General features: G+C 41.4%; 1 protein-coding gene across 3 annotated transcripts in view; it reads left to right on the top strand.

Moving 5' to 3' along the window:
* The first annotated feature begins 10,804 nt into the window (after positions 1-10,804).
* Positions 10,805-23,110, top strand: part of SGCD (sarcoglycan delta) — a 208,737-nt gene continuing 196,431 nt past the window's right edge. For all 3 annotated transcript variants that reach the window (XM_035338270.1, XM_035338268.1, XM_035338263.1), the window contains exon 1: positions 10,805-10,983. The gene's annotated coding sequence lies outside the window, so the exon portion shown is untranslated. The remainder of the gene's footprint in view (positions 10,984-23,110) is intronic.

Below are 23,110 nucleotides of genomic sequence, written 5' to 3'. Positions count from 1 at the left end.
GTCAATGAACGTCATTTTAGTGCTGTTCAAACTGTTTGCGGTGCTATGCATATAGATAGCTGTAGGCTTTTTTTGCTGTATCCAATTGTTTAAGGGTGAGTGGACTGAACAAATTTATCCTTGAGCTGAATTTCTGCTAATTGATTTATACATGCAGAACTGCAGTGCAGTTTTGACAATGTTGTTTTGGGTTGTAGAAGGACTTTAAAAAAAAAGGCAGAAGAAGCAAAGCACGCTAAATTCTCTTGCCTGATAACTACAGGATCATATTTCCAACGAGATTTTAAATGAACACAGTCACTTGCTGGGTGCAAGAGTTTGGGAATACAAGCGCCTGACGGCACAGACAGTTATCCTGTAAGCACAATTAACTCGGTGTAAGTGTGCATCTATAGCAGGCAATCGGTGATAAGGCAGATTTCTGTTTCAAACACTGCACTGTGCTGAAAAATTGTCAGCTGTATTTTGTAATTATTCTTTGTTAATGCCTAGATGCAGAGGGGTTCAGGTGCATTGTATTCTTTCTGTGCAATGGCTAATGGGTCTTCTCATCTGGTGTCAGGCTCTGCCTGGACTCTGTGACATATTTCTGGCTGGGGTCTGCTAATCAACTACTTCAAACAGAGTCAGCAGTCTTGAGCTGTGTCTGAGGAGAATTCAGTGTGTTTTGTAACAAGGTTATTCTAGACTCCTCTGCATTTGATAGTCTACTTTTAGCTGCTTTGGTTTTCAGCACAAATAGAAAGATTGCTCCAAGACTACTGAGAGCCTAATGAGATTGAAGGCAGGTCAGGTACTTGCTGTTCAGGCTGGCTCAGCCGTGCAGTCTGCTGGATGCTGTATTTCTGCTCCGTTCATTAAGCCTTGCAGTGTGCCGAGGAAACCAGCTTTTACGAACTTGAAGAAGTGTGGCGCTGCCTTATTTTATGGATGAATGAGAGTATTTTGGTTAGTTTGGAGGCTTGCTGGAAAAGTCCATCTAACCTGCCTCCAGGAGCAGACAGCGGGAGGTGTTTACGTGGGTGAACTCTGAAGATTTTTCTCATGTGGAGCTGGAGGCAGGGATGCCTCCAGTGCCAATACTGGATTGCTCAGGACTTTGCACTCGTTATTGAAGTTTTTCTTTAGTTCAACATGTAGGATAGGTGGCCTGCTTGGGAAGCTGTAGACTAGAGCAGTGTGTGTGCTTGGAAAGGGGAGAGGGCATTAAGGAAATCCCAGTTTGCAGTTACAAGTGTGTTGGTGGCTGTGCCCCAGAAGGTCTGGTTCTGGGGCTAGCAAGCACTCCTGTTTCTTTATGGTCCTTTTAAACTTGCATCAGCATTGTTCAAACTCTTGACACTTCACCTAGAAAACTCTGACATCCTCCTGCAGCCCCAGGTCTGCTCTGGCCTCTCCTTGCCTCTCTGGAGCACTCACCCAGCCCTTGTGGTCCTTGTCAGCCCTTGCAGGCACCCTTTCCTCCTCCCTGATGCTTGGGCAGACCTCTGTGTGCCCTCTTCTGTATCTTCCTGCCTCTGTCTTTTTTGTACCAGTTGCTGAAATTAAAGCACTTAAGAGCTCTAGAGATTTACCAGGCTTTTATGCTGGTTTCCAGCTCAAGCTGGGGTTATTTTTCTTCAAATATATGATCCACATTGGATAAGCTACATTTCAGGAGTTAGTATGGTGTTTTTTCAAGTGTCAGTGAATTTGATGTACTTTGCAGGCTAACATGTCAGATCTGTGCAGTAAATAAGGCTGCCTTTTTGTGTCATTTATGAACTTGGTTGACTCTTACTTTTCCCTTAGGTTGTAGCAGTGTAAAACCAGAAACGAGGGGTGTGACTTTTGGAGTGAGAGCACGTTGTGTACAACTAATTTATCAAACAAAACTTTTCAAAGTTGAAGTGGTTAAAAACTACTGTTTGTACTACCATAACTAAACTTGGCTGAATGCGTCAAAGGAGGATCACGCTGTGGACTCTCAGCAAAAGCATCAGTTTGATGCTCTGTGTGGATTTTAAAATCGAAAAGTGAGAAGAATAATCTGAATTTATAATGGAAATCCCTGCTCAGATTCCAGGCTGACAACTGACTGACAGCTGTGTGTCCTCTAGGTGCCACAGAATCCAATATATTTATATTTTCTCAAACATTTGACATACCAGCTTATCCCAATATGTTCCACAGAGATAAACAATAAAGTTACAGTTAAATAAATAACTTCAGAGATAAGCAACTTTAGCAAAGGACTAAAGGTTTGCTTAGCAATGACATTTAACAGGAGCTGGAGATATGCATTTACTTATTCTTTCTCCAACAATTAAAAAAAAAAAAAAAAAGAGAGAGAGAGAGAAAGGAAAAATGGCAGTAATACAAATCAGAGGTCTCTTCAGCATGACAGATTAGGACAGCAAAACAGTGGCTTCTTATGACCAGCCTTAATGCAGGCTAGTAATAAATCTCACCAATTCCAGTGAGAGCAGGGTGAGGACAGTGCCAGGACTGTTGGGAAATTTCATCTGCACTATTATAAAGAGAGTCCTGGGAAGAATAAATAAACAAAAGTGAAAGCATGTCTGAAGGAGATACAGAGAAGTCAGCCACCAGTTTTGGGTGGCAAAATGAAAATACACTGAGTTGAAATGAGATTAAAGTTCATAGTGGTCAAGCTAATACTTTTGATACAGAGAAAGAGAAGTACAGTATGCTTATAAAAAGCTTATGCCGTAATGCCCTGATCCAGTAATACGATCCACTTATATGCTATCAGCTGTGGTAAAGAGATCCAAGGGTATTTGAATCTTCTAGTAATAAACAGCATTCCTCATCCTGGCATGCAGCTCTACTACAGACTATTGCAAATGCCCCAGCAGAGTCTCTGTACACTAACTTGGTGCGTTACAAGTTTATTTTGGAATGGATCCAAAAATAACATTTTTCCCTCATTAACATAATTTGTTTTACCTTTTGGCATATGCTGGTGAACGTTTCCCTTGGGACAGTTGGGGATGTCACAGCGTATCCCACCTCCACAGCCCTCTGGATGCAGGGCGAAGCCCTCGCCCTGGTCAATGTGAGCCCCGGGAGGAGAGGGTGCAGAAGAGGTGGCAGTCTGTCCCGGGCAAGGGGAAAGAGGAGATAAGGGAAAAGAAAGGCACTGACTTCACTTTGTCAATGAATTAAGGACTCTGCCATACTAAATTTGGAAATGAAACCTTTTAGCAAGCTGGAAAAAATAGTTAATGCTGATATAGTGCAGTTCAGCTGGAGAAACATGCTTCTCATTTGCTCTGAATAGACCTGATGGAGCCGCTTACAGCACACACGAAAGTGAGGCTATCGGTTTAAATGTGATACCAAGATAATGACGTGATTGCTTTCTAGTTACATTCCCATTTTAAGCTTGAGTAAGAGGAAATCCAGTTAGATACTGCTGTATTGACAAAGGCTGTACCACACAGCTGCCTCGGATAAAGCTGCCGGCCCTTGTTGGCAAAACTGGTTTTATTTCATTACTGAAATATTTTGAAGATCTGTCCAGTTACGTGCAAGCTTTTTGGTACTCATTCTGTCCTAAATCCAGAAAATCAGTTAAGCATTGCCTCACTCCTCCAAGAACGTGCTTCCAACCCTTTGCAGTCATCTGACAAGGATGCTTGCGTTGCTGGAACTTTGTCCTTACTTTTCATTAAACTGACAGAAGAAACAGTCTCTCAGAAGAGCTGCAGTACAAGGACAGATGTGCATGTAAGCACTTTCCAGCATTGCCAGCCCAGGAGATATTATTTTATACTGTAACCAGACTGTAGTAGTAGTAGTAAAAGTAATAGTAATAATAAAAAAACCTTAATGGTGTAATGCAGTGTTAGCAGCTAGACAGTTAGACAGTAGCTTGTAATGTAATGCTTTCGAACATGAGTAGCAGCCTTTGTAAGCAGATTTTTTCTCCGAGATGCACATTTTATTTCAAAAGGGAAATACTTCCACTGTGTGTCTGGATTTCATTTTCAGAAATTATTTACTCTTATGCAGCAGTAACAGCAAGACTTGTGCAGATTTTAGCATTTTACTTTTGTACCTCATCACATTAATACTTATTTCTTCTTTCCCTGGATACCTTTATTTTTCAGTTAGATGACATAAGCAAACAAACAAACCCACAACGTTAATATTCAGCAACATGGCAGCATACCATTATATTAATTTCAGTCAATGTATTTTCCGTTTTGTTGCTACCTGCACTCTTTCATTGAGTTAGCTTCTTGAGGAAGCCCATCACACCACCAGCCTCCACCAAATTTCTAAATCATGGGTGTTATCACCTGAATTGCAGTTCTGCTATTTCGCTATTTGTTTTGTCGGCAGGGAAGGAAAAAAAAGCCTCAAAGCAGCTGGGTGCCAGTATTGCTGGTGACTTCGATTTTATTTATGTTTTGTACTGAGCCATCGTGAATGACAAAGTATGTCTGGGGACTCGGTCGTGGGCAATGCTCTGTTAGAGTTGGAAAGGTGCCATAGTTGCATTGCTACCAATTTTTTACCATTAGCCTTCTGGAAAGAAGGATTCCAAGTCTCATTTTATTCTCTTCTTCACCACTGTCACCTCTACACTAAATTAATTTAAGATCTTTACCAGAGATGGAGCTGACAGGATGAGATGTTGATCCTACAGCTTCATTGACGTGGCAGGAGCAGAGAAACAAATCCTATAAAACACAGAAGCCAGCTTCCCTTAGCTTTGTGCTATGAGGAGTCATGGGCATCCTTTGAGATAGCTCTTCCTTTCAGCTGAAGCCAGTGAGTGTGTGTACTGGGTCTGGCTGGGATGTTAACTTTCCCTGCAGCAGCCCATACAGTGCTGCGCTCTGCACTTGTAGCTAGAACAACAGTGGTATCACACCAGTGTTGTGTCTGCTGCTGAGAAGTGCTGGCACAGCATCAGGACTCTCTCTGACCCTCCTAGGGGGTGGGCAAAAAGCGAGAAAGAAACATCAGCAGGGCAGCTGACCTAAACCAACCAAAGGGATATTCCATACCATATGATGTCACACTCAGCAATAAAAGGTGGAAAAAGGAAGAAGAGGGGAGGGGTGGGCTCTCGTTGCGAAAACGTCTGTCCTCCTCCCGAACACTGGCTACGTGCGTTGAGGCCCTGCTTCAAGGACGTGGTCAAGCATCGCTCATTTGTGGGAAGTAGAGAGTAATTTCTTTCCTCTGCACTTCCACATAGCCTTTACTTGTTTTGTTTAGTTATTCCCTTTTTTTCCCCCCTCCCTTTTCCCCTTTCCCTTTTTTCCCTTTAGTTGAATTGTTTAATTAATAATAATATTTCCTTAATTATATATATATATATATATTTCCCCTTTTTAATTAAATCATCCTTATCTCAACCCGTGAGTTGTTCTTTCCTTTACTTCTTCCCCTCCTCATCTGAGGAGGGGGAGTGAGAGAGCGGTTGTGGTGTTCAACTGCCTAGCACGGTAAAACCACCACAGTGTGTTGGGAGCATTTTCAGCCATATTGTCCTGAAGCTCTCTAGGAAACAGTGATCTTGATCCTGAAGACAGGGCAAAATGCAGCAGCTGTTACTTGGCTGTATGGGGGCTAATGTCCAAGGCTGTAATTAGAAGATATATCTGCTAATGAATTGTTGTAATCCCCTGCTGTGTTCTCAGTCTGCTGTGGGATCTTTTTCTTGCACTTAGAGAAGATGCTGACCTTGTTAAATATTTAGCAATAAAAATGTGTTTTTCCCTGCCTGTTTCACAACCTTTTACAACTTTTTTCTGGCTCTACCAGCAGAGCTCCCCTGTATTAGTCTTGTGTGTTTGCCCAGGTGTAGCTCTAGGGAAGGAGGGTATTTACAAGAGTGCATGTGCTCGTGCTGCATAGGCCTGACTGCTGGACGTGTCTGCATGGCTGTACACACACACGGAGTTTTGATTTCCTAATGTCCACACTACAAGTGAAAACCAAAAGGACTTGAATATTTAAGCAAGGAGATACGGCTTCAATTATTTTAAGTCATCAGACTCCTTAAATATTTAATCTTTCCCGAGCCCAACTAATTTCTTCAATTGCAGTTAGGTAGGTTGCAATTAATTTTTGATGAGACAAACTGATACTAATTTGAATATCTACTATACTGTAATATTTGCTTGCAAATATGTTGTTCAGCTTTCAGATGCAACTTTTTATAGGGCAAAAAGAGGTAAATTCTCACTAATATAGTCATGTCTGGCCACAAGATCCATACCTTGAGCTGTACGACACCCAAATACAAGGATATGATGTGCTGGGTCAGATAAAGGTCCAGCCGGCTCCTGTCCTCGTCTTGACAGTGATCAATAGCTGACGTCTAAAGAAGAATGTAAGAGCAGAACAAAGGTATAGCAAGGCTTCCTTTGAGATAGTCTCCCGTCCGTCATCGATTCATGGTCAGGGAACACTTCAAGGTAGAAGTGGTGTCTTCAAATTTAATATTTGAGCTGATCTGTTACATCTAAAGTGTATGGTTATTTTGTACAATTCATGCTTTTTTTCAGTCAAGGACTGAGGTTCCTCTAAGGGAAATACTGTCTTTTTACTGGAAAACTGTCTTGTCTGCCTTTCTGATTAAGGAGAACATTTCTATGCCTGCTTTTGTAGCTTGAAGACTGTTTTGATGCATTTAACTATGTTAATTTAGGAATGTACCAGAATATTTAATTTAGAGTTCCCGAAACAGAATGTAAAACTCTGAATTGGTGGTATAACAAAAGTAATTTGTGGTTTGTCAGTAGCTACCTCCACATATCTGACCGAAGGAGAATGGGGGTGGTACTAAATTTTAGAACAAAAAAAGCAAATGGAAATGCGGGACTTCTAGTACGTGGGGCATTTCTGTGTGTTCAGATTTGATATGATTTCAGATTGAAGCAATGCCAAATTTCCTGTAATCTCCTGTGAACCACCCATCAACAGCAACCTATATAGACATTTATGTGTATAAATGCGTAAAATACATTTTGAATTAGAATCCTTAACATTTTACCTTTGAAACAAAGTCCCTGCAAACTACAGCAGCTGCAGACTGGAACAAACATTTGTCAGCAGGATGCTGGTGTCTGCCTCTCTCTCCATCCATCACTCTGGGATCGGGCAGTGGCCATCAGGACGGCTGCTTGCTAGAGCTGCCCGAAGTCAGAGATCCAAGGAACAACTCAGGAGCTGTGTGCTGTGTTCTCTGGTTCCTGGCTTCCTGTTCTATGGTTTCCATGCACTTTCCATGTACTGTTCAAAAGCATTTTTCATCAGTTGGAAGCTTTTTAGATTGGCAAGAAAACTTCATTGGGCCTTAAAACTGTGTGATACTGAGATGGAAAAGAGAAACTTCTTTTTGGTTAATCTGATTTTTATTTTATATATATGTTATATATATATATACATTATTTCATTTTACATGGTGCTGTTTTAGCAATAGTGATGCTTGCTGGTCATGAAGACTGCAACTTCCCCATCAGTATCAATTCATCAAGTCACAAAGTAAAAAAACACAACTGAGTTTTGATGAACTTTGATAAGAATGAAATTTCTGTTCTGCCAGTGATTAACTCCAAGGTCCAGTTGTAACAGCTGAGTTAAACTGATGGAAACAATCTCTCTGATCTGTGCTTACCTACTGCTGTTTAAGTTGTTCCACATCTCCTCAGTGATCATTCCTTTCTCAGAAAAGAAAAATAAATCAAGTCTTTAACCTGGAGAACGGGAAGGAGACCTGAAACAGGGTAACATCCTCAGTGTAGTGTTTTTTTTTTTTTTGTTTGTTTGTTTGTTTTTAACTTTAGCCCTGCTTAACGTCATTTTGTTGGACACTGATTCACTGATTTTACAGATCCTAGTGAACCCCAGACTTGGCACTTTACTGGAATTTTCAGGCTATCTGAGCTCACCCAGAGGAGGGGAAGAGCAGCAGATAGGCATGGGATGGACAAGTTCTCCGCGAATGCAGGTGCCACCTTGTCCTCGTAAATACCAGTGTGTAGCTACTGAGTTTGCTGTGAACTGTACCAACTTTCCACCACAATCATTAACTCCACTCCTGCACCTTGCTGCTCATGGGAGCCCTGGCCACAGGTTTTATTTAGTTAAGTTGCACCGCAGGGGTGAGGGATGTCTGTAAAAAATGCTTGTATTGGAGAGATGGAATCGGTGCACAGTCACTGCATTTTATTGTGACCAAAGTTGTTTTTCCCCATCATCTCCCTAACTCCTGTTACTTCCCACCCTCCAGCATCACAAAACATTAGGATTAATCCAGAATTTCAGACTGGCTCAGGCAACTGCTTGGCTGGATTCTGCAGCAGCATTTTCCAGCTCACTGTTGCTGCTGTGCTCTCATTCCCGTAATGGTAGTGGTTACAAGTGAGGGAAGCTTTCTTCTTCTTTTTTTTTCTTTTTTTTTCTTTTTTTTTTCTTTTTTTTTCTTTTTTTTTTGTCTTTGCCAAGAGCTGAAAATGCACTCTCCTGCCCATACTGTAATTTATGATCCGCCCAGCAGTGCAGGAATTAGGAGAACACAGGAAGCCTAAGTGCATGCATAGCAGCTTATTAAGGCAATGTGCCAACTTCTAACCAAAGAGGTTTGCTTCAGATGAGAATTGGCAAACTGTTCTAAATAGGAGTTTTCAAAAGCACATCTTTTCCAACCTGAGACCAGGCTCCTGCACTCAGTTTGCGATGATGATCTAGTCCTGTTACTGGTTCTTCTACTTTTCAGTTCAGATGATGCTGTAGGTAATGCACAAAATGTAGAACTGATTTTTTTCATGATTTTTGTGATACATTTTTATGAAGAAAAATGAAAGATGGTAGATGGAAGATGGAAGAAAAATGGTAACTGTGGTCCTCAGAGACAGAATGCCCTTGAAAGCAGTAGAATCAGGTCTTGCTGCTACCTACAGGTCAGTTGCTGCAGCATTAGCCCTTCCTAAGCCCATAAGTCATTCGGCAACCATTTCAGTCAGCAGTCTGATTTTTCATATGTCATTTGCAACCAAAGGCTTTATAGTTAGCCTGTAAGAGGACAGGAAATATGAACTCCACTTTTTTTCCTTCATGTCTGAGTTCAAGAGATGCAGAAGGTCTGAAAATACGTGCCAAGAAGTGCAGGGCTGGGCTCTGCCTCCCCGCCTCCTGTTGCAGGTATCTCACAAGCTGCTCCAGTTACACCTTCAGGTATGAGACATAGCATAAACCACTCATCTAAGGTCCAGTGAAGTAATTAGTGCTAAATAAAGTGACTACACTTGGCTATTCTGATCAGTGTGACCATGACTGCTATGTAGACTTTTGGTAAAATAAACTAATATAATAATGATAATGATTTTAAAAATGTAACATGATGCTAACTTTAAGTATGGACAATTTTGCACACTGATTAGTGAAATATAGTCTATTGCAAGCCCCCAGACTGACTGGGTTTCCAGCTGTAACCTGTTCCGGAGTTCAGGATTGTTTGTGAAGACATAATGGGACTTTGTGGTATTTCAAGCTGTCACGGGCTTTCTCCTGTGTAGGAGACCTCTAAGGAATAAATGGCTGCATTTCTTTTTTTCCCCATCTCTTCTTTGTGTGTTTCTAAGCAAAGTTGGAGTCTGGCTGTGTTCAGGCTGCTGTGTTGAGTTGATGTTAGACAAATTGTCTCTGAGCCTGGTTTAGAGACCCAAACCGCCTGGCACCTCCACTAGTCAGAGCTGTGGCTGTGGCTGTGCACTGGAGAAGGCAGCCCCAACTGCCCAGGGGTGATCCCTTCCCTCCTCTTCCTCATCACCCATGCTTTTCCTCCCTCGGGGAGCAGAGCCAAAGAATGGCCAGCCAAAAGCAGCCAGGGGACCGGGTCCGAAGTGAGCTTCGCTGTGCTCCCATCCTGGGTAGTTGCAGTCCAACAAGCAAACCGTGTAGGAGTTGGTTAAGAGGCCAGATCCTGCTCTCTGTTTGCTCCTTGCCTGCTCTGTGCAGTTCTGCCTCGTCTCGCTTTGCAGGCTGTATTGTCTATCTGAGGGAAGGACAAGCCTTTGAATGTTTTCCCATGTGCCAGGGGGATTAGGGGTGACTAATGTTCATGGCAGCAATGAACATAGGGATGTTTGAACTTCTCAGTGCTTCTCTAAGGTTTTTTTGTGTGCTGATCGTATTGTTTCAAGGTGGTTGTGGTCAGTGATAGGGAGCTAGAAAACGTGGTGATATTGAGCTCTCACCCTCCCAGAAATCCTTAGGATGTTTTTTCTGTCTCTCACAATTGGTTTGGAGACCAAACTTCAGGAACATGGTGCTGAGTGTTGGGCTGACAGTCGCTGCTTCCCAATGACTAAAAGACCTAATGTAATTGCCTGATTGGGAGTCTTGAATTTCCTGAATGTGAGCCATTTTAACAGTGCAAAGTATTAAGACTGAGGCTGTGTCTCTGCTTTTAATACGAAAGTTCTGTTATTCTGTGAAAATGCCATAATTAATTAAAATATTCCCTATGGAGAAGTGTATTACTTACTTTCTTAGTGTGATATCTGGCTGGAATAAAATGCAGCCAAGCTGGCTTTTGTTTCATGGTGTGGTGGTGCTATTAAAGTATTGTAAAGCAAGAATAGCTTTGCACCACTGTTCCTGAATTCAGAGATTGCCCTCTGAAGGTGCCATGCATGATGGATTGTCACAGGCTCTTTGTCCTGCCTTGACATTTCATTCCTATCAGATGTTGTCCTGTGCTCTGCTCTGAATCTGCCAAACAACTGACCCTAGAATTTAATTCCACACCTTCTCCTCTCTCCTTTTTTCTGAACAGCATCTTCTGCAGCTGAGGCTCTAACATACTGGAGGACACTGCATCTTCCTCAGGGACAAGGGTGAGCTGGACCCTCTGGGGACCTTAGAAAGGAATTGCAGTTGGTGGTCACCTGGGGAACTTACTTCACACCAATGTTGCTCTGAAACGAGTTGAGTCCAACATTCACGTTTGGTAAGGTATGTCATTTCCCCCCTGCTTTTGTCTTTGTACTGTTTTTTGGATATCTACATACGGCGAAAATAGTAAGTTAGCAGCCTTTGTTTTAGTTGTTATATATGTGCCGTGCTCATACTGCCTCAATAAATAACCTTTGCTCTCTCTGAATTTGGAGAGTGTTCATCCAGACTGAAGTGTTTTTAAAGTCTTGGGCTCAAGGGGGTGCATGTTTATATCAAGTATTTTATTGAACACAATGCTCGTTGATGGTTGTGTTTTGTTGATGATGATGTATACGTGTTGATAGACATCCTCATTTTGAAAGTCTCACTTGTTGTGTTTCACTTATGTCTGTAGTTCAGAAGGTCGGAGAGGAAAATAATAAACAACGCTGAAGTAGCCAATTTGTAATACAGCCCTGTGCTCCCCTTTGTGCTTGGTATATTTTCATTGTTTGCCAAGGACAGTAATAATACCAATTTCTTGCATAATCTTACATGCCCTCTTTGTTGTGTGGCTTTTATAATTTTTACATGTGTGGAAGTTCTCATATTACACAAACATTTCCTTTGTTATGCTGTAAACATAGCAAGAAAATATGTAACTCATCTTTTAACAAGAAATTGAAGGCCAGGACTTAAGGAACATATTGTAAACAAATCCTGTGCTGTAGAAGCATTTAGGGCAGTAGCCTCTGTTACTGCAGTTTCTTTTCTGTAGGCCAAGTTGTTTCTGTGGAGGCAAAATTTGCTTCCAAAGAGCAAAATTTAAAGTACTGGTTCCAAGATCTTTGTAGAATGGTATCAGATGATGCTATCCTTTTTTATTTAACACATAGGTATTGAGTTCTCTTTCATGACTGAACCAGCAGTGTGGTTTGTTGACAAAAATATAGCAGCAATATAACACCCATATTTGGTGTTAGTGGGGAAAAAAAGAAGAGTTAAGACTTACTTAAAAGTCTCTAAGCAAACATGAGGCATCCAGGAGACTGTGCTTTCATTCTTCTGCTTTTGATATCATCACACCTGTAGTGTTACTTCTGGAGGCTCAAACTCGCATGGTACAGCCCTGCAGGTAGCGCTTGTGCACACGGGCAGTGTTCGTTGGGAAGGGCTCTGGGGGAGCTGGGCAAAGGGCTGTGCTGCTTGGAAACCAGTGGCACCTGAAAGCTTGTACATTGCCAGAAAAATGCAATTCCTCTATAATTTATGGTGTGCTTACTTGTATAATGAATGCTGCGAGTAGAGCTATTGGGAAGATTAGAAGGTCCTGGTGAAGAAACCAAACCTGTGTTTCTATCTGCTGCCCAGATGGGTGGTAGCTGGCACTTCTTATATCCCACAGTGCCCGTGAAATGGTGACGATGAGTTAGAGTGACAGAGCAATGCGGCACAAGACCTGTGTCTGCTTGCCTCTGCCAGGCTGTATGAGAGCACTGGATTCCTACGGGGGGCCCAGATCATCACGCCAGCTGGGATTCATTTACCTAGGTCAGCTGTCTAGGCTTCTTGCTTAAGCTCCCTGTGAAGACAGGCATTTCTGGGAGGTGATTTGTGTTGAACATTTTGCATACCTGCCTTAAAATGGCTTCTGTAGCTACGTGCCTGTCTCCAGTTATTGTAGAAAAAGTTGGAACAGCTTAAATTATGTTCTTAACTTTTAAACGTTGAGAGTCAAGAAAGGTCTGTTCTGCCTATATATAGTATATATTATCTGTACAGGTGTTTCAAGAAAACCACATTGGTGTCAGGGAGGAGAGACTTCTGTTGTTAAAACCCCTGAAATACTTGTTCTGTTTGTCTGTCTGCAACAGTAACATCTGTTTTCTAGAAGAGGAGCCTGTTAAACCTCACTTGTGATTTTGTTGTCGTCTTTACTTTTGTTTATTTCCAAGCTGTTGCTCTTGTGATTATAATACCTAAAGGGGAAGGCTGTAAGGGAGGTATTTCATAACCAAGAGAGCTTCTCAGCTCTTGTGGAGAAATATTTTACTCTATTATAATGTAGAAATCACAGCAGTTTGTTCTGTGTTTGTTTGAGATTTGTAGGTGAAAGCAAGTGAATCTTCCTTGTTCTATGTGCGTTCCACCGGGTGCACCGGGTGCCCAGGACATTCGGGGATCTGTTGCAGCTGTTAGTGCTTGGTGTCTGGAATTGTGCAGTTGCAGCACAGTGGAATGAAGGGAGGATGAATTACAGATGTGTTGCAATGTCCAGGTTGCTGCATTGCTGGTGTTGTTTCATGCCCAGGGAAACATTACAAAGAACTGTTAGCCTGTTCATAGGAACTGTCCCTTAATAGTGACAGTAATGATGCACACCTCCAGACCTCGGCTGTTCCAGTCACCTGGACAAGTTGAGTTTTGTGAGGCTAGGACATTTGGTTGGCAGTGTCCCCTCAGTGCTGACCCTGCTTTGGGCAGGCCAGCAGTGTGATGGACTCCCCACCTGCTTTCCATCAAAATCAGACTGATGTTTGGTCTCTGAGGCTCACACCTCAGGCTGCAGAGGTTGTGCAGGTGTGTTTGATACACGACTGGAGGCATGGAGATAGTCTTGGCTGAGCTGCTGAGGAACCTATAGGGCAAAGAACAAGATTTGGATGTGTATCTGTTTGATTGAGGTTCCTGCTCTGATCTGAGCCAGTTTCTTTCATGTGTTTAGTTTAGTTAAGCAATTATGGTAACACCAAATGACATCAGGACCCACACTTGCTCTCTATCTCTCCTGGAAATGGCAAAATATGTCCAGACAATGTTAGCTGAACACATTCATCTTGCAGCATAAGTTGTTTGCTCACATGAGACAAGCTGATTCCCTTTTAGCAGCACTTCAGTGTTTGTGATGACGGTATTCTTATTGTGTAAGGAGTTCTGTTAAACTGATCTGTAGATGAAATGTAGAGTAATATTTTTTCTTAAATTGCTTTAAGATGAGATTTTTAGATTAGTAGAATCAGGTTAGTAAAATGCTTTATTCTGCTGAAAAAGCACATTCAATAAATATGTAAGAGAAAAATTTTAAGTAGACATTAACCATAGTTAATAAATTTTATCTTGCAAGTAGAATTGGAAAAACAAACAAAAAACCCCACCTACATTCATTTAAAGTTTTATGGATCTCATAGCAACTAATTGTCTTCATTACATAGGCATAAATCCTCAATGTAATTCAGCTACTTCAGATGAATTGTTTTGGATATTTTGCTTTGTTTAGGCTGTAATATATATATATATATACATATATATATATATGTATATATATATTTAAAATTTAATTCAAACATTACATTTTTTTAAACCACTCCCACATATATATTTTATAAATCAGCTCAATTAACAAAATTTAATTTTATTATAGAACAGTGCAAAGGCAGTGTTGCAACTCTGATGGTATGATACAGGTGAAGCAAAGAGAGGGTGTAGCTGTATATGCAAGCCCTTCTTGACCTACAGCAGTGCAGTAAGCAACTCTTTTTCTCATTCCCTGTATTTGGTCAAAATACAAATTATTGCCTCTGTCTTTGAATTCTTCTTGCTTTTTAAGTAATTTAATTTATGAAATCAGAAACAAACACTTACTTTGCATGTCTCTAAGTCTGGATGTCAATAGGACTATAAAGGGATTTCTCCAATGGCTTGATGAGGTGTGCAGGTCTTCTGGCTGTGTCTGAATGTGTCAGTGAAATTCTCTTCCTGTTTCACTGAAGGAAACATTCACGTGGAGTGTGAGGGGATATCCGCTTGAATTCCTGAAGTTAAGTTTTGGATTTTTCACACCAAATAAGAAAACAGAACTGCATACAGGATCTATGTTTTTTTTATTATTATTATTTATTTATTTATTTATTATTATTATTATTAATGACCACACTGAGCTTGTTCGTACGAGTAATATTTATGCAAATATTCTCTAGTGTTTATCTGAACTATTTTGCCAGGGTGAGGAAATAAACTGGCTATTATACTTTTATGTTTTGTTGCAAGATCAGCAGACTGGCTGTTAACGTATCAATTCCATTGATGACACCACTTCTGCAACCCTATTCACTCTGCTTCTCCTGACAGGGCTTCTACTGAATCCATCAACCTGACACATATCAAAGCACAATTTCTGATAACAAATATCTTGGTGTAAAATGAATTAAAAGCTGATATCAGCAGCAGAACTGAGTTGAATTTCTGAAAGAAAATAAGAAACTCCAAAACTAACATGGAATTCTTAAGATATCAATCACAGAACAGTAATACAATAGTCCTTTACCTGTAGTCTTGAAATACTGAGAAGTCAATGGATCTACCCTAAGTCATATAAATGGGTTTGTTCCTGGGCTGTCACCTTCCAGCTCTGCCTTCTGGACTTCAGAGAGCGTGATGAAGTAGTGGTTCATTTTCTCCTGGAGACCTTTCTCCTGTAAGGACCAAAGACCTCCTCACACTTTGCACTCTGGTCTTTGAGAAATTTGAAGTCTGAGTGGAAAATGTTAACTAAGGTCTGAATGGAGTAAAGCTTCTTTCTTGCAGCAGATGCAGCAGTTCGGAGACCTTTACCACTACTTGGCAGCTTGGGCAGAGCCAAACGGGTGGACAAGGGTGGAAACTTTGGGCTGCAGACATTTTGGAATTGCCTGGATCAAAACCTTATGAAACCACACTCCCATATCTGCTTGCAACCTTCCCTTGTCTGTCTGTCTCTCCCCATTCTGCTTTTCTATCCCCTTCACTTTTGTATTTCTTAGATAAGCAGCTTCAGGCAAGGCTGCATTTGCTCTGGTACTTCTCTCACTGCACCCCAGCTCACTTACCTCTTATTTTTGGCTAGCCCACACTATAAAGTACAGCTAATAATAACCATGCTTTTTGCTCTGTGGCATGTCTGCTCTTGGATAAGTCTCCACTGGCAGTTTGCAGCCTAGCAGCGAGGAAGAGGAGGGCAGCCAACAGTTGATGTGGAAAATTAATTATGAACTACTATCCTCCTGCCATGTGGTTAAGGCAGCTCTGCTTTCCAAGCTTTACATCCAACATTGCAGAGAATAAATGAAAATACCGCCTTTCCTTCCTCGAACAGTGGGGATTTTGCCAGAACAAAGCTTAGTGGAGAGTGTCACATGTGGGCCTGATGATTCAGGATGCCCAAGAGCCTTTACTGCTCCGCCCGTACTGTGACATCACCCAGGAAGTCATTTTTACCTCTTGTTGGACAAATGCTGGCTTAGTTGCACATCCAGTTGGTTACAGCTTGTGTCTGTGCTAAGGAAACCACCCGTGTCCCATGTGCAGTAAGTGGTTGGGAAGCAACATTTTTTATTATTTTTTTTTGAAAAATCCCATCAGGATGACATATTTATTTTATAATGATCCACAAAAGTGGCCTGTGATGTACAGGGGGAGAGTTTGATAGGCATCATGTAGCACTGGGATTGTAATTACCAAAAGGAGCAATTCTGTCCCAGAACAACCTCTGTCTTAAGGATCACAGAAATAATTGCTGGAAGCCTCAGCACCATGTGTACTTTGGGAGCTGTTCTGGTCTCATAATTGCATGCTGGGTCCTGCTGGTTTTAGTTGAGCACTGCAGAACTGACACAGCACAATTTATTTAAGTGCCAAAGATGCCCTTCCTTAGATAGTTCTGTGCAGTGCATGAAGGAGCCCGAAAGAGCTAGAAATTTGAAAAGCCCTGACAACTTTTCAAAGGGGGCATTTGGGGTTTAGCTAAAGAAATTATCATTTGTTTTAACTTTCTCCAGTGAAGCCTTCACTTAGTCTGAAAGGATTCTAGAAGCGTGCAATGGAAACAGCCGTGCAAAGCCACAGCAGAAGCTGTTGTGAAATGTGGTGGAGCTGCTTTGCTGTGTTAAACATGTCTCTTTAGCCCAGAAAAAAATATCTGGGCTCTGCAAGTTTTTGGTTAAGATACCAGAATTCTCCACTTTGTACTTTTTTATCATGAAAAATGGTCGTAGCTCCTGACTAATTTGACAGTTAACTGAAAAATGATGCTGTAGGTAAACAGGTAGGATTTTGTAATGGGCCAAATTCCTGCCTGGTAGAAGTCACTGACTTAAATCACAGTGGATGGCTCCCAGTTTCCTCTGCTCGAGCTCTGTCTCCTGATCAATACAGACCTCTTTCTAGTGCTATTGATATGTTTTGTTCGTTTTTATTTATTTATTTATTTATTTTCAGCCAGGAGTCTGTATTTGGAAGTACAAACCTGTTGTTCGAGTTCTTTAGATGCACTGTAAATAAATATGAATATTTTTAATGAAGGGAAGCTGAAACATACTGAACACATTTGAAAATAAGAGTGAATGTGTGCAGCCAAACATTTGCTGTGAATAGAGAGGTCTTTTTGGCATAGTTTAATGGGAGCTTTCTAGTTTGTAGTTTTTGTGGTGACCCTATAGAAAACAGCAAAAATTAGAAAAGCAGGATAGCCGGTCATGAATGGGAGGAGAAGTTCATCTCAGGGAGGAATGGGCTATTGAAGTGAGCTGGGTTTTTGTGCCTGTGCTAATGCCACCAGCAGCCTCTGCCTCCAGTTACTGGGAAGGGGCCACAGAGCCCCTGCTGCTTCTGGCACCCCCTAAGCAAGGTAGCTTTATATTCCTTCACCACAGCAAACTCAGTTTTTGTTTTCTCCCACCTACCCATCTAGTCAGTTGATGACAGGGGCATGTGTGTATGTTTTGCTTCTCTGTAAGGTGGGTTCAGTAGCTCCATTTATATCTTGCCAGTCAAGCTTAGTGCCTGTGGGTGTTAGTGGCCCTCTGCCTTTTCCCCCACCTCAGGAGCTGGGCCTTGATTTTTCAGGAGATGACTCTCCCTTCCGTTCTTCTAAATCTTGTCGTGCTTTCCATTTTTGATGTGGCATGGGGGAGGAATTCTTCATTTTGCATCAGATGTCATACAGAGTCTTGGGCTGGGGAGCAACCTCACGTATTGATGTGTGCTCCAGCTGTGTCACAATGATGCCGTCACCCACACAGGCATAAAAGCTGAGAGCCAAGGCGCACAGAGCGAAGGCTGCGCAAGGCGAGCAGTGAGGCTGAGGTGCACGCCGGTACCTAGCAGGCCTTGGGCCTTGGTGAGGTACAGGAGGCAGTCAGCCCCCCTCCAGGTTCTGGAGGGTCAGTGCCAGTATTCTGGTGTAGAATAAATGAAGGTAAGAATTCAGGAAGGTTCTCACAGAACCTTTTGTTTCTATTTATTTATGAAATCGGATGTGAAAAGTGATGTTGACTGTCAACTGAGAGGACTTTCCCAACGGTTACCATGTTTGTGGCTGAAGTAGGGAGGCTGTAGGTTGTGCTGGGCTGGTGCTGGCGTCCCAGCCTTCGTTGGCTTGTCTCCTGGGATTTTCACTGCTGTTGGTCTCTGTACTGGTGCGGCCCGCTGCCCTGTGACTGATGACTGCCACCAGGAAGGAAGCTCCCTGAGTTAGCAGGTGGAGCTAAGTGGTGGGTGCTCAGCTGTGTAACCTGGTATTAAAAACAGGCACCCCCACAGGGGATGAGTTCATATGAATGATCAGCAGCAGGAGCAGGCTGGGTGCACAGAATAACGGCCACGGTGACTTGGGAAAGCACTGTGAATCTGCAGTGTGTTGGAAAGCAAGAGTGCTGTGTACTGGGTTGGCCTTTTTCCAGAAGGTGGACCAATTGTACGGGTGTTTCTGGGACGAAGGAACTCCCGCAGTACCAGCAATGAGGTTTGTGCTCATGTGTGAGCCCACATTGTGCAACTGCATCTCTGTCATCTCGCCCATCGAGGCCCTGTGCCTGTTGGTGTGCTGGAGCTGGCTGGGGAGGATGGCCAGGGAAGTGGGAGGACATTTAGCCCTATGTGCACTGCAGCTCGCTCAGATTAATGCCTCTCTCCTCATTGTAGGAGCACTGAAAGTTTCCCCTGCAATGGTCTTAAAGGTGGCAAAACAACAACAAGAAAGTGTTCCTCATTAGGAAGGCTTGCAGGCACCTCTCCTTGGCTCGGGAGCAAGGGAAGGGGGGTAGGCAGCCTGCACTCTGCTTGCTTTCTGTCTGGGAGGAATTTCTCGTTGTTAATGATTAATTCAAACGTTTCTTGTCATGAGTACAGTGTGCACAGAGTGATAAATCTGTGGTGGGTTAGAGGTTGAGGTTGCTCAGTGCTGACAATTAGTTTGAGCCACAGGCTTTGCTTTCATTGGCATTTTCACAGCATTAACCCAGACCTTGTCAATTAAAATCCAGACACATTTTGATGAGGGACATCTTCTTCTAATGATAATTGTAATAATATCACTTTTATTCATTTAAGACCTGTCAGGCAGGCCGTGTTTCCTGGAAAATAACTGCCCAAGTTTCACATTGCCTAAATAACTAGGAACTATCTTTCAGTTTTTGAGCTGACATTTCATCAAAAATAACACAAAGCAAATGAGGCTGTAGCTGTTCATCTTTGAACACTTACCAACCTCAGTCAGGGTAATTTGACTTTATCTGCTAAAATAAGCAGATTTATTAGCCTTCACTTTGGAGGCTAATAAACAGTGGATAATTGCCTAAAGTTGATGATGGGAATTTATACTATTTATTATTGGCTTTTCTAGCTATTCGACAGCATAGCTCCAGAGTATGTCCTAGGCACTGATCCATTTATGCACCTCACCTGTTCATTACATGGAGGAAGAAACTTGAGTAAGGGTTGATTAAGGAACTTGTCTGAGTTGCACAAATCTGCAGTAGACTAAAACCCAGAAATCTTGCCTTCCAGTACATTAAAGGCAGTGTGTTTTTTTGTTTGTTTGTTTGTTTCCCTGTCTTTTTGTTGTTGTTGTTGTTTGGTTGTTTTTTGTTAGTTTTCTGCGATTAAGTGTCAGTAAATATTATATTTAGAATCTTTATCAGGCCATAAAAATTAGTATTTACTAGTTGGGATGGGAGTGATATATCTATCAATTGAAAACCCTTTGTAATTTTATTTTAACATGGTGTGAAAAATAACAAAGTGAATAACATGTTTAGTTTTGCATGGAATAGTATTTTTTATTTCTCTGAAAGGCAGTTCATAAGAGAAATCCTTTACGAAAAGCTAGAGTAAAGCAAAAAGCTAGTATCAAGGAAGGCTATATCTAGAGCTAGTAATGTGCTCAGTCTGTACTTGTCCATATGGGTGGAAAGTGCTGCAAATCTTTATTCAGACATGCTATGATGGTCACCGGCACTCAGCAAGATCATATTTATTTATTTGCTTTATTTATCATCTCACTCTTCTAGAATCTAGGTTCTTCAAATAGTCACCATTTGTTTATTTAAAAGTTTCATCAGTGTTATAAACGTGCTTCTTCGCTGGCCCTTCTCTGAGAAGTGTAGAAGAAGGAACTCTGATTAATTAAAAGCACCTCTAGGTGATGCCATAATATAAATAACAATAAGTCTGCGTTATCTCTATGGCAACAGGAATAATGCCACCAGGTGTTAGTAGTTCAAAATTCAGGACATAGCAAGGACTCCAAGTAGGAAATCCAGTCACAAAATATTGCATTAAAAACAGTTGAGGAACAATAACCAAGAAGTGAATTGCGCTTGTGCTGCTGTGACAGTATTCTGGAAGTTCATGGCTGTACTTAGAGTAAATTGAAATGCTAACCCACTTCCTTTCTGGTAAAGCTCTGATTTTGGTAGTTTGATTGTTTGTTTTTCTTTTTAATCATTCCAATATGAATTGGCAAGCCTACAATCTGCATTCTGGTGCGTGTATAAATTGTGCAGACAACATAGCTCGAGGGCTGTAAATATTATCACACATATTTCTAGTGAGCCTTTAGCAACCGAGCTGTGTGTTTGTCTGTCATTACTCTTGTTCTTTTAAGAGTGCATTTATAAGCACTAGAGTGATCAATAAAGCCTGACCTACCTTTGCAAGTTAAATAGCCCTGATTTAAATGGCCAGCTTAAACAGACTCAGATTTGCTAGCAGTGATTTAAGAGCAAGCAAGGTCCATTTACATTCTATTTTTTTTCCACTTCTGAAGTTTGGATTGCATTGGAAAATCTGTCACATTGTACATTTGAGCATGGAAGTTGCAGCTACCACTATTGAACGTGCCATTTTGTAGGAACTGCCTTCTTGTCTTGCAGTTCACTGCATCGTACTGAAAAGGTAATATGATCAGTAGACATGGAGCTGGGCAGAGTGAAGTCTCCATGAACTTCGACTCTAAGCGGTGTTTTCTGTTGATTGCTGTTGGTCTCTAGGAGGTATCTGAAGGGAAAAAAATAATATAATTTAAATATATATATATATAAAAAAAATCTAATGACTGGATTAGTAACTGCGGGAGCAGCTACTAGTAAAAATTATTATTAATTAACCATTTATTTCCTAAATCATTTCATCTTCTCTATGACCAGTTTGAGCCCTACCATGCTTGGTGCTGGAGGGTTTGGTGGTACATGACAGTCCCTGGTCCAAAGAGTTTTCATGCTACGAGATGAAGTGCAGTGGGTGAGTGACACACATTTGCCAGGAAGCGGGGAGGTGACAGATGGAGCACAGCGGTGAAGATGAAGGATGCGCAGAGCTCCGTGTGGTGCAGGGCATCGATGATCAAAACTCCTCTTTGTTGTGGTGCCTGTGTGATGCTCACAGCAATCAGGGATTTGGTTTGCTCAGACTAACTCCTGCCTTGTTAACTACTATTTCTTGATTATTTCTGTCTATATCCATCTGCTGCCTCTGTTCTGTTAGAGCTGCAAATTCCTTAGGGTTCAGAGCTTTATGGTTTTTTGTTTGTGCAGTACCTAATTCAGCAGAGTCCTGGCCCAGGGTTAACACAAGTAGCTGTTAGCAAGAGCATTTACACATGAAAATAAGACATTGGAAAAACAATTATTTTTCACTTTCTGATTATCTTTATTTGCATTCCAATATTTGCTAAATCTTTGAAACTGAAAAACAATTTAAATAAATGATACATGATTAAAATTATTATAATAATGTACTTTACCACAAATAATTTAATGCAGGAAATGCATTTTTTTTTTTTTTTGTATGTGGTTGTTTATGTATGCATCTGTATTCGTCTGGCAAATAGATTTTATCCTACAGCCTGTTGGCTGTCACTTGCCTAGGTGCTTATTCATATTTAATATAGCTCTCCCATACATTTGCATACATAAATATACACTTGTTTTTAACACCTGTTGGCATCCTTTAATTATATATCGACCCTGAGGCTGTTGGCTTTGAGGTTTGGGCAGCCAAGATAGCTGTATGTTATGTATTGTTCTTCTTTCCCAAGACCTGAGTCCGCTTTGCGCTGACCTGCCAGCTGAAATTTACCCTCCTGGCGCAAAGCCACAGCTAAGTGCCTTTCAGCGAGTTCTCAGCTATAATCCTGAGCTGATTTCTGGGATGCAATTCACTGCTACGGTTATCATATCAAAAGGGAGTGATTTACATTTCCTGCACGTCTCGGTGTTGCCAGCCTCAGAATGCTGCAGAAAGAAAGTTAACACAATTTGATAAAATAATGAAAATGAGCCTATTTACAGTGTTGCATCTTGCACTGTAGAGGAATTTGATGCAGACACAAAGTTGGCATTAAATACAAATTTAGGCTGTGCATAAATCTTAATTTTGGGGCTTTTTTTTTTTTTTTTTTGGCTTGGGAAAAAATAGGAAGATTGTACGTAAAGGCTGAATGTGTGGAGAGCTGTATGCTCGCCTTTGTGTGTCTTTTCTCTTTATCTTGCTCTCTTATTGTGCTGTCCCTTAAGCCTCTTTCTTCTCTATATTCTCATCCAAAGTAGTGTTAGCATAATACATTATCTTTGTTTTTATCTGACCCCCTCCGTCTTCTGCAGTTTCCTCTCTGAAATGGCACTGAAAACCATGCTGGCATCATTTATACAAAGTGAAACACTTTATGTTGAAATATTTTAAGCACGTCCATACTGGAAATGCCATAGGAGTGGAAGGACTGCAGTGTTTGCTGCTGATTCATATTCAGCTGCCTGTATTTGTATGCAGAAGCAAACTCGTCGGAGACCTTGCATTCATTTCCTGTATATCAATTACTTATCAGTAATACTCAAAGCCAATTAAGGAATTGGAGGGAGGTTGTAGTGCTGAGTGTGGCCATGCCTTACCTGTC

This window comes from Oxyura jamaicensis, chromosome 13 (genome assembly GCF_011077185.1).
Source record: "Oxyura jamaicensis isolate SHBP4307 breed ruddy duck chromosome 13, BPBGC_Ojam_1.0, whole genome shotgun sequence".
In the NCBI taxonomy this organism is placed as follows: Eukaryota; Metazoa; Chordata; class Aves; order Anseriformes; family Anatidae; genus Oxyura; species Oxyura jamaicensis.
The sequence above is the reverse complement of the archived record's forward strand: the minus strand, read 5'-3'. Positions and strand labels throughout refer to the sequence as shown.